This window comes from Sceloporus undulatus, chromosome 3, assembly GCF_019175285.1.
Source record: "Sceloporus undulatus isolate JIND9_A2432 ecotype Alabama chromosome 3, SceUnd_v1.1, whole genome shotgun sequence".
Classification (NCBI taxonomy): Eukaryota; Metazoa; Chordata; class Lepidosauria; order Squamata; family Phrynosomatidae; genus Sceloporus; species Sceloporus undulatus.
The window spans coordinates 251,089,605-251,099,226 of NC_056524.1; positions in this window are offsets into that span (position 1 = coordinate 251,089,605).

Below are 9,622 nucleotides of genomic sequence, written 5' to 3' on the forward strand. Positions count from 1 at the left end.
TTAGAATTCTCAGGCAGAGAACTGTCTGAGAATTCTAAATACTCTTCCTTAAAACTGCCAATCCCAGAATGCAACAGGAGGCAGCTAGAGGAGTCAAAGTGGAATAGTAGCACTTTAAGAGTATAGTGTGATAAACATCTATTATTCTAATACATGCTGATCAGTTATATCAAAGTATTAAAGAGGAAAGCTTTGTGCCATATAACTTGTTCTATACCACCTAAATTTGTGCAGGTGCAACAGAGCATACTGACTTGCAGTGTTGAAGAAATATTGAACACAATATTCAGAAGTGTTGAAGAAATATTCAACTGTTCAGCTGGTTTGCAGACTTAAGGGAAACTTAAGGGAGGAACAAGGAACACGAGACTGGAGTGTCTGAGGAGGAGGATGCTAGTTTTGGGAGATATTTGAGTGGGAAGTATCTGAGAAGTTGCTCAAGCCAGCAGGGACTGGGTAGCTGAATTCAGGGTTACTAGGAAGGACTAAAGTAAGTTGCCCAGAGAAGGCAAGTTTGTAAAAGACCTCCTGGTGTTTGTGTTTGGTGAATGAAACCTATTTTTGTTTGAGGAGCAACTACAAGGCTCATGGTCAATAAAATCATTTGGGAAAGCACGTGGCATCCATGAAGTGTGTTTGAGATGGAAACACGGGGACGAAGTATGCATAACCCCACCCAAGGGTCAGGAGGAGACATATGGACACTGATTCTAATTTTCCATTGGACAAATCAGCTTTTAAAAGAGTTCTTGTGTTCGTGATTGCCATTAGGAAAGGCTTACATTTTGGGGGAAGAAATCTCAGGGAAACATATTAACAGTCTTCAATGTTCATGTTTGATTCTGAGAGTGAATTGGTATTTCACCATTTAAACAAAAACATATCTGTTTATGTGCTTGCTTGGCATGGAAAATTTTTCAAAATCACCATAAGGTGTTGGTACACTCAGGTCACCTTGTAATACCATGCCATATTGAGAATGGCTAGTAATTTACTTTCCTTAATATCCTTTGCCTAAAGGATTATGTCGTCTTTTGTGAGGTGAAATCACTTAGGAAATACTGAACTGCAATAGCATCTGCAATGTATATAATTGGTCTTATTAGGGATGGGAAAATAGATTTTAAAATATTCAAAAATAGCTGAAAAACATATTTTCAAGTGTTCAGAAACCCTGATGAGAAGAATCTGAGACTGCTTAGAATTGCTACATTTCGGCACTTATTCTGCACAAAATTCATACATGGAATTATTTTCTACAGAAAAAAAAGATTTTATCATGCAGACAATAATATGTCTAAGCAGAAACATTTTCTGCAAAGAAAAAAAGTATTTCCTTTGCAAAATTGCCATAATTGGAAACTTATTTTGTGCAAAATTTGCACGTGGTTGATTTACATAGAAACAGAAAAAAATGCATTAGAAACAATTTAAAACAAGATCTTAAAATTCTGGCAGGCTCATATAGGGATTTTTTTTTCATGTTGTCTGGACCTAAATCATGTAAGGTTTTAAGGCACATCTAAAACATGTATTGTCACATCCAGAGGCTTCTAGGACAGTCAATCTATTGTTTAGAGTTAGAGAAAAGGGATAGTCTGGAGAGATTAAGGGCCACAAAAATAGCCTGTTGGATATTCATGAAGCCATAGGTCTCCCTTTAACATATCCCACTGTAGTTTTCAAAGTTTTAGATTTCATGAAAATTCAGCATAGCAGTAATTTATGACACACCTTTTGAATGTTCCCTCTCTCTGTCTGCACACGTACACATTAACAACATCTATCAGATGATAATAAAAAAGTAATATTAAAAAAACCTAAAGAAAAGCAAATCATGCAGAGTTGTGAATCTGGATACAAAAGGAATTTCAGTTACATAAATGCATCAGCAAATACCTGCTGATTGCTTCTCTGTGGCAATAAATGGAACCTATTGAAACTCTGGAGAGGAGGAAATGTCTGTGGAAGAGATGGCTGCTATAGAATACTAACAAGGAAAGTGATTTCCACACAATTGTATAGAATTCCCAAAGTTTTGACTAAGCTGCCTAATACATGCCCACCATGTGCTCAAAACAAGCAAGATACTCTTTAAAGAAATCCACTGTCATTCAAAGGAGACAGCAGCATGGAATACGAGACAGAATGGCAAGGAACTGAGGTAAACTATTCTCTTCAGCCTTGGTGGATCCACTTTACTTTTGTATTAGAAGCTTAAGCACTACCAACAAGAGCCAGTTACAAAATGGTGGCACAGCAGACTTCTGTACCCTAAGAGTTAAGGATCCGAGAATTTGTTTTCTGCACCAAAACTGAACTCACAGTTGTTTCATGCACAAATATTCATATCAGATCTGCCCTCTCCCCACAGCATTTTTCCTCAGAGTAATTTTATTTATTATGGGAGGGCCACATTCAGTTCTTGCTGTTGTATCTGTATTTCTTACATTCGGATTCTCCCCTGTCTCCATAGTTCTCCCCATTTGTATCCTAACTATGTGAAGGAGTTTAGGCTGAGAGATTGTGACTGATTCTTTGTGACAAAATGGAGATTTGAACCCAGGTCTCCTGTGCACTATTTCAGCACTTTAATCAGAGATCAAAAGCCAGTACTTAGTTCCAAGTAGATTTGACCCATTGAGTCAGTGGAATTTTAATTAAGGAGACTGTCAGGCAGGGGGAAAAAGCTGGGATTAAAAGGCATATTTCCGGCATAATCACACAATCATGCTCAAGATTTTCCGACTCATCACACTCATCCAGAACTTATCCTGTGAAGATCCAGGAATGCTCCAGCAACAAACCAGCGTGGAGAAGTCCCAGGAATGGTTTAGTTGTAGGAGCATTCCTGGATCTTCATGGGATAAGTCCTAGATGAGCTCAATGTCTTCTGAAAATATTCAGCGTGATTGTGCAATTATGCTGGGAGTATGCCTTTTACTCCTGGCTTTTTCCTCCATCTGATAATCTCCTTTGCACCAATTGCTCCACTCTAGCTGATATAAACAACTAAATTTAGAGCAGAAATTCTGGCAGAACTACTTAGATAACATCAGTACTACTAGTAGCTCTCAGTCTATGTCTGCCCACCTGTGGTGTCATACTGTTGTTTTATAATAATAATAATAATAATAATAATAATAATAATAATAATAATTATTATTTATATTTCCTGCTTCTCCCTTCAGATTGAATGTGGTACTATATATGGATATGAACTCCACAATTTAACACTGTTTTAGCTGTTATGGCTCAATGCTATGGAACTTTACGATCTATAGTTTTGTGAGATATTTAGCCTTCCCCATCAGAAACTTCTGATGCCACAACAAACTACAAATCAAAGGATTCCATAGGATGGATCCATCACAGTTAAAGTGGTGTCAAGCTGCATTAACTCTACAATGTGGCAGCAGCTGAGGGAATAGTAGCAATCTAGTCTCTTTAATTTGTTTCATCTTTCTGAAAGTTGTTTGAAAATACTCTGTCCACAGCACAAAATATAATTTGGTATCTTGTACTTGGTGGTCAGAAAGGACTGGTATATAATGGCAAAATCCTGTTTCTTTCCAGTACAAAACAATGTGTCTTATGTGCATATTGGGATTGTTTTCAGATATGAGATTATAAAGTGCAAACACCTATAGCACCTCTGAGAATGTGAAAAAGAAATTTCTACTATAAGCTTTTGTAGTATAAGTTTCAGTCCACTTCATCAGATGCATGAAGTAAAGCCCCTGTGGACAGACATGTATGCCAATGGAGATGGAAGGCAGCATAAATTGTAATGGAAATACAAAACATTTGTGTATGTTGTTTGGGTGGGACGTTCAGTCTCAACAGTGGTCATGAAAAGTAGTTTAAGGGGCAAAACTGAGAGGCACCTATAATATGAAAGCAGGAATAAACAGATAAGCCTATGAATAGTGGAGGAAGGTCTTGCTATAGTGCATTAATATGGGTACAAGACTGTAAAGTGTTGCAGTAAAGCAGGTATGAGAACCCTACTTAGTGGCTGAAATTTGAACTAGTCTTTTAAAATGTGTAGTGTGTCAAGAAACCATGGTCTCTGTTCAAGCCCTTGCCAATGGATTGGAGTCTATAATTTTATCCTTTATTTTTCTACTTTTTCTCAAGTAGTCACAAAATTATTACATGATTTCTTTACCTCTGTTTTTAAAAAAGGGTTTTTTAAAATGTGTAGTGTGCCCCCCCTCACCTGTACAGCCCTTCCTTTAACACCCAAGATTCAAACATACAGATAAAGATAAATAATTTAGAGATTGGGGAAAGAAAGGTCTTTATTGTGTTAAAGATCATTTTAATAAGAAGAGCCAACTACCAAACAAGAAATAATAAATAGAGTGGGACCTACTAAAAACAAGTGATTGCAAGAAGTCCAGATTAGATCCTTTGCTGCCCTATTATATACTAGTTGGTGAAATACTGAGAGGATTGACTTTTTAAAATAAATATGTGAAGGAGACAGTCCATCAACTAAAGTGCTGACAGCAATGTTATACAAATTTTGGTAGGTTTTGAATATGGAGATGGGCTTTCTGCTAAAATAGCTTGGCAATTAGATCTATGAAATGTGGGCCTCAACTTGGGAGTTTATCAGCAAGGGAAATTGGAAGTATAATCCAATGGTAATCCATATGCAATCATGGGGTTTCACATTATTGCGTGATAGACTACCACATGCAATTTCAGGCAATGACAAGCTATTTTCAGGCAATGGGAAGTCAGTTCGAATGCAATTCGAATTCATGTAAATTCCCTGAATTAGCGAATTCGTGTGAATTTGTTCTGGCCCCACTTTCTTTTCATTTGAAATTAAGAGAAATTCCTCTCATATGATAAACTCCTTGGAGATCCCTTCATACTTCTAAATCAGCCAGTGCAAAAAAAGTCTCACTAAAAATAGCCCACAAATGGTACCTGACATCAGTTCAGTTATCTAGACTAACAAAATTTGCCTCCAAGGCTGAATTCAGGTCCCATAAATCATTTCAGCAGCCAATTTTTCCAAATTGGAAGCTTCTGAATTGGAAAAAAAAATGGCCACTGAAGCAATTTACAGGGCCCAAATTCAGCCCTGGAGGCAATGGGAAGTCATTTTGACAGAAAAGGCTGTGCAATAAAATGAGTCTAACTTCTGAATTTGAGCCAAATTCCCAAGAGGTAGATTAGGTACCAGAGGTGGTGTGATAATCTCCTAACATAGCTATGGCTCTGAACACTACTAGCACAGATGTGGAATAAACACACTCCCCCCCCCCCCCCCCGGTCAACTTTTCTCAACTAAATTTCAGTACCAGGGCTGGTATCCTCATGGGACATTGTTGTTGTCTGCCTAAAAGTGATTTCTGACTTAGGGCAACCTTAAGGTGAACCTATCATGGGGTTTGCTTGGCAAGATTTGTTCTGAGAAGGTTTGCCTTTGCCTTCCTCTACAGCTGAGAGATTGTGACTTGCCCAAGGTCACACCATGGGTTTCCATGGCTGAGCAACAATTTGAATCCTAGTTTCCAGAATTCTAGCCCAATGTTCAATCCAAAACTCCATGCTGGCTGTCCATATTATACAAGTATAATTAGGGCTTACATTCTTCTTCTTCTTCTTCTTCTTCTTCTTCTTCTTATTATTATTATTATTATTATCATCATCATCATTATTATTATAGTGCTGTGTACAGAAGTATTCTCATGCAAGATGTTTGACTGGTAGTGCAAGGACTACCAGTCTACCAGACAGCACCCAGGCATAATTCTGCCCATAATCCTAAAAGCTGTTAATTGACCAAGGGAAGCACCATGAAACCAACCTCCATCTGCCGACAAGCTGGCTGCTTCCTTTATTTATTTATTTTATATGCCATCTTTTCCCAGAACAGGAACCAATACAGTTCACAGAAGGAAATCAATTAAAATCTAACCATACAATTTAAAAACAATTGAAATGATTATAATTAAAATCATATAAAATGTATTAAAAATGTATCAAAGTTTAAAAAAAACATAACTTTTTGCCCCTGGAGTGTCTGCAGACACAGACACAGTCTGAGTTCCCCTTCTGTAAAGCAGTAGTCATGACTTGCCTCAGCAGATTGGTATAAGGAACAAATTCAACTACATCAACAATTTTGTTTTCCAATAATAATAGCTGTAGTTGCTCCAGAAAGCAGTTCTATAAAACAAAATCTCCTTCTCTTTCTCATTCCTATTATTATTATTGCAGGAAGAAGAAGCGGTTTTAATAAAGAGAGAATAACTACACACTAGCTTTCCTAGCAAGTGCTATTTTTCTGAAAGAAAATTCTAAACAATATATAAAGGAGTATTATATCCCCCCCCCAACTCTAGCCATGAGGGAAAACATTAAAACGGTTCCAAGCATTCAAGGGATAGGGTGGTGGGGAATGCTAGGATCTTAATGGATTCCATTTTCAAACACCTTTATTCCCTGTGATGACAGATAGCTGAGATGTTATTATGTTGCCAGATACTTTTGGAGGTTAACAGTTTAGGGACACATTTTGCTTGCAAATTGTCAGAACGATTAAGTTGCTGTGTTTGCAAGGAATTTAGCAGAGCAAGAATTGCTTTGAGCTTGCCCTCTTTAACCACAGAAGTAATCCCTAGGCTATTGATGTCTGGTTGCTGAATAGGTGAATTCTTGTATCAGTAGCAGGTGAAAAGAAGGAAGAGGAGAAGGAGGAGGAGGGAGCATCTCTTTTAACCTCCAAAGAGCTGATACAGTCAAAAATCAGAAGGGTTCTTACCCTCCTTTCAAGATCAGACACAGAAAAATGGGAAGGGGCATGGCACAAGGGAGCAATGGATAGAAATATGTGCTGATGAATCGGCAAGATACAAGCTCACTGGATGAAAACCTGTGGAGGTCCACAGTGATAGCTGACAAATTGTGACATTCACATCTTGGTTCTTGCTTCATTGATCGTGAAACAGTGGCTTTCTGGACCAGTACAGTATTACCCTGGGACCTAAGGGCTGAAAGGTCAATCCTTCACTCAGCCCCAATGTTCAGTGGGGGGACCTTAGAGCAGTCATTATCTCTCAACCTAACCTATTTGAAAGAGATACGTTGCTGAGATAATAAAATCTGTGAGAAAGGAAACATCCTTGAGCTCCTTGGAGAACAGTCTGTATGTTTAAAATGAAACGAAACTGTTACTTATGCAATATAATACATACGGATGATGGTATTTTTTTCTTGTAGAACTGGACTGGGAAATTTCAAGGGGGGCAATTTTTAACTAATCACCCCCCTCTTGGCCACATCATTACCTTTGGTTGCATTGGCATATCATGTTATTTCTGGCTACCGTTTTAACTGATTTTTTCCCATTTAACCCATTCTGAGGGAGGGAGGCAGCTGTTGCAGGTTACCTGGGGAAGGAAGATTTAAAGCTGCTTTTCAGATTGTTTTCAGACCTTTGAGATGTTTTGTGTACATAAAATCCCCAAAACTCTACATAATTTTAAAATGGGGGTTAGTGGGTTGGGAGTTAGAGTTCAGAAACTACATGCGTTCCATTGTCTACACCTTGGAGGAGCTCTACCACATCCTCCCCATTGATGTTGTTGCTGTTGGTGTTGTATTTTTAAATTATCCATCATTCTTACAGATATCAAGGCAATATCCAGATGATTATGATCAAAACAAGTCAGAGAAAAATAACTGCACAATTAAATAATTTAGAGGCAGCTAAATGCTGTTGAAAGTAGAACTCTGTGAAAACCATGAAATATATCTTTTGGCAGAATGGGAGGCCCAAACTGAAAAGTAGTATGAGTAATATCATATTCAGCCTTACTAGGTCATTCTGAAGAAAGCTCAGGGTTAGATCCTTATCTGGGAACTGATAGTGCTTGCAGCTAGCTAAAGGTTGTGCCAGACAACTAGATCTCGTAAATTAAATGTTAATTTGGGTGAACCCACTCCATCTTGAGCTTTTAATACCAGCAAGCCCACTGAGTTATCCAGCCTAACTATGGTTCAGTGCTAAGTGTTTCCTCTAGACTTCATTTCCATCATCGCATCTTGCATACTACACACACACACACATTGGTTGCCATAATTGTCCACTTTTACCAGGGACAAAATGTGGAACAAATTCAAGACCAAACTGTAGGACAACTGCAGGACAAAACTCAGCCCAAAATGTAGGACATTGAAGAAAAATGGTGGACCTTATATGTCCTACATTTTGAGCTGAGTTTTGTCCTGCAGTTGCCCTACAGTTTGGTCTTGAATTTGTCCTACATTTTGTCCCTGGTAAAAGTGGACAACTGGAGCTGCAAGGTTCTGAACTATAAGGGACACTTGATTTCATCAATTAATAAAGAGCAAAAGAAAAGAGAACAGTGAAAGAAAAAAGTGTTTTGTATGTAATATATGATATATATTATATAACATTCCATTTGTAATTATTGTCTGAATAATTGTGGTTTTAGTATTAGTCCAAAGTACACTGCAGAAATAATCAGTCTAAGATCATTTTAACTACCCAGGCTCAGTGCTAGGGAATCCTGGGAACTGGAGTTTATTGTGACATCCATACTCTTTGACAGAGAAAGCTAAATGTCTCATAAAACTACAGTTCCCAGAATTCCCTAGCACTGAGCCAGGGCAGTTAAAGCTGTCTCATACTGTATTTTGGATTCTGAGAATTCTGAGCATTATAAAGTTAGATCAAACCAAATTAGATGTAATACATTTTTTGTTCCTAAAGCAACTTTAATTCTGTAAAATCTAGTAATATCATTTTTTTTATTTTTCTCTAAACATCTGCATTTTAAAAAAAATGGATTCCCTTCCCCATGCATTCAATTTTTTTTTGAAAATTTACATCTTTAAACCTGACAGGCAGAAGGTCCTTCCATAAAGAACTCAGCTCACACATGCCCATTACAGAATAAAACAAGTTAAAAATATGTATCACTATACATTATTTTTGTGTGGTGTTTTACTAAAGTACAGAAGTGTATTGATATATATGCTCTTGACCCCTACAGATACCTCTTCTATTTCAGCGAAACTAGGCCCCGGGGTTCAACTGGTCACAAGATGAAGAAATACCAGCACCCTAGAATGAAATATGATGTTTTGATCTCAGTCCTTTTTTTTGCAGTGGGAGGAAATATAGGTGTGTGCATGTACATGTGTTTTACTACAGCCAAATAACCAATCCAAACAAAAAGTAATGTGGAATGCAGGTGTTCTCTCACCAATCTTCTCATAGTTATGCCTTATTTCACTGCCACTCTGTAGTCTTCTACATTTTTCTGCTCTCTAATCTTCTACTTGCTTCTAAATTTCCTTTGCTCCCCAGACTGTATCTCCAGATTGCTATTAGCCAAGCACACCAGTAGCAGCTAACAATCAAAAGACCCATAATATATGCATGTGTGTGTATGTGTGTATGCATGCATCTGGCTGTGCCACAGGAATCTTACAGTGAATTACAGTGGACATGGTTAACTATGAATCTGTAACACTGTCCAAAACCTATTGGCACTGTTTTCCCACAGCATTTTATTAATTCATCCATCAGCAACAGAAATATTGGGGCATGGGGTGGAATTCAAATTAA